Source organism: Schistocerca cancellata, chromosome 11, assembly GCF_023864275.1.
Source record: "Schistocerca cancellata isolate TAMUIC-IGC-003103 chromosome 11, iqSchCanc2.1, whole genome shotgun sequence".
Classification (NCBI taxonomy): Eukaryota; Metazoa; Arthropoda; class Insecta; order Orthoptera; family Acrididae; genus Schistocerca; species Schistocerca cancellata.
The window spans coordinates 64,275,198-64,278,172 of record NC_064636.1 but is presented as its reverse complement, the minus strand read 5'-3'; the positions used below and the strand labels follow the sequence as shown (position 1 = coordinate 64,278,172).

General features: G+C 43.7%; 1 non-coding gene across 1 annotated transcript; it reads left to right on the top strand.

The window, feature by feature from the left end:
- The first annotated feature begins 558 nt into the window (after positions 1 to 558).
- Positions 559 to 633, top strand: Trnal-caa (transfer RNA leucine (anticodon CAA)). The gene has a single exon. It is a non-coding gene; the product is annotated as a tRNA-Leu (tRNA).
- The last annotated feature ends 2,342 nt before the right edge of the window (positions 634 to 2,975 follow it).

The following is a 2,975-nucleotide window of genomic DNA, read 5'->3' as shown; positions in this document are numbered from 1 at the left end:
CAGAACAACTGAGAGAAAATCTGGAATACATTTCACATACATTTTCTCAGATTGTTATAGTCTTAGGTGGAGATTTCAATTTACCAGATATAGACTGGGACACTCAGATGTTTAGGACGGGTGGTAGGGACAGAGCATCGAGTGACATTATACTGAGTGCACTATCCGAAAATTACCTCGACCAATTAAACTGAGAACCGACTCGTGGACATAACATCTTGGACCTACTGATAAGAAACAGACCCGAACTTTTCGACTCTGTAAGTGCAGAACGGGGAATCAGCGATCATAAGGCCGTTACAGCATCCCTGAATATGGAAGTTAATAGGAATATAAAAAAAGGGAGGAAGGTTTATCTGTTTAGCAAGAGTAATAGAAGGCAGATTTCAGACTACCTAACAGATCAAAACGAAAATTTCTGTTCCGACACTGACAATGTTGAGTGTTTATGGAAAAAGTTTAAGGCGATCGTAATAAGCAGGAGAGCTTCTGTAAAGTTTGAAAGGTAGGAGACGAGGTACTGGCAGAAGTACAGCTGTGAGTACCGGCCGTGAGTCGTGCTTCGGTAGCTCAGTTGGTAGAGCACTTGCCCGCAAAAGGCAAAGGTCCCGAGTTCGAGTCTCGGTCGGGCACACAGTTTTAATCTGCCAGGAAGTTTCATATCAGCGCACACACCGCTGCAGAGTGAAAATCTCATTCTATTAGATACAGGCTCCCAGGTAGATGCTATTTTCCTTGACTTCCGGAAGGCGTTCGATACAGTTCCGCACTGTCGCCTGATAAACAAAGTAAGAGCCTACGGAATATCAGACCAGCTGTGTGGCTGGATTGAAGAGTTTTTAGCAAACAAAACACAGCATGTTGTTCTCAATGGAGAGACGTCTACAGACGTTAAAGTAACCTTTGACGTGCCACAGGGGAGTATTATGGGACCATTGTTTTTCACAATATATATAAACGACCTAGTATACAGTGTCGGAAGTTCCATGCGGCTTTTCGCGGATGATGCTGTAGTATACAGAGAAGCTGCAGCATTAGAAAATTGCAGCGAAATGCAGGAAGATCTGCAGCGGATAGGCACTTGGTGCGGGGAGTGGCAACTGACCCGTAACATAGACAAATGTAATGTATTGCAAATACATAGAAACAAGGATCCTTTATTGTATGATTATATGATAGCGGAACAAACACTGGTAGCAGTTACTTCTGTATAATATCTGGGGGTATGCGTGCGGAACGAATTGAACTGGAATGACCATTTAAATTAATTGTTGGTAAGGCGGGTACCAGGTTGAGATTCATTGGGAGAGTCCTTAGAAAATCTAGTCCATCAACAAAGGAGGTGGCTTACAAAACACTTGTTCGACCTATACTTGAGTATTGCTCATCAGTGTGGGATCCGTACCAGATCGGGTTGACGGAGGAGATAGAGAAGATCCAAAGAAGAGCGGTTCGTTTCGTCATAGGGTTATTTGGTAAGCGTGATAGCGTTACGGAAATGTTTAGCAAACTCGAGTGGCAGACCCTGCAAGAGAGGCGCTCTGCATCGCGGTGTAGCTTGCTGTCCAGGTTTCGAGAGGGTGCGTTTCTAGATGAGGTACCGAATATATTGCTTCCCCCTACTTATACCTCCCGAGGAGATCACGAATGTAAAATTAGAGAGATTAGAGCGTGCACGGAGGCTTTCTGGCAGTCGTTATTCCCGCGAACCATACGCGACGGGAACAGAAAAGGGAGGTAATGACAGTGGCACGTAAAGTGCCCTCCGCCACACACCGTTGGGTGGCTTGCGGAGTATAAATGTAGATGTAAATGTAGATGAAGGATAGTTCTCGAAACTTCAACAAAAGCTCGTACCGAGCTACTGAGCGTCTCTCTTGCCGAGTCTTCCACTGGGCTTTATCTATCATCCCCATAATGCTTTCGCGATTACTAAATGATCCTGTAAGGAAGCGCGCTGCTCTTCGTTGGATCTTCTTTATCTCTTCTATCAACCCTACCTGGTACGGATCCCACACCGGTGAGCAGTATTCGAGCAGTGGGTGAACAAGTGTACTGTAACCTACTTCCTTTGTTTTCGGACTGCATTTCCTTAGGATTCTTCCAATGAATCTCAGTCTGGCATCTGATTTAACGATGATCAACTTTATATGATCATTCCATTTTAAATCACTCCTAATGCGTACTCCCAGACAATTTATGAAGTTAACTACTTCCAGTCGCTGACCTGCTCTATTGTAGCTAAATGATAAAGGATCTTTCTTTCTATGTATTCGCAGCACATTACACTTATCTACATTGAGATTCAATTGCCATTCCCTGCACCATGCGTCAATTCGTTGCAGATCCTTCCGCATTTCAGTACAATTTTCCATTATTACAACCTCTCGACATACTACAGCATCATCTGCAAAAAGCCTCAGTGAACTTCCGATGTTATCCACAAGCTTATTTATATATAGGGTGGTCCATTGATAGTGACCGGGCCAAATATCTCACGAAATAAGCATCGAACGAAAAAACTACAAAGAACGATACTTGTGTAGCTTGAAGGAGAAAACCAAATGACGCTATGGTTGGCCCGCCAGATGGCGCTGCCATAGGTCAAACGAATATCAATTGCGTTTTTTTAAATAGGAACCCCCATTTTTATTACATATTCGTGTAGTACGTAAAGAAAAATGAATGTTTTAGTTGGACCACTTTTTTCGCTTTGTGATAGATGGCGAAGTAATAGTCACAAATGTGTAAATACGTGGTATCACCTAACATTCCGCCAGTGCGGACGGTATTTGCTTCGTGATACATTACCCGTGATAAAATGGACCGTTTACCAAATAATGTGGAAAAGGCGATACCGTGTTGATGTATGGCTATTGTGATGAAAATGGCCAACGGGCGTGTGGTATGTATGCTGCTCGGTATCCTGGACGACATCATCCAAGTGTCCGGGCCATTCGCGGGATAGTTACGTT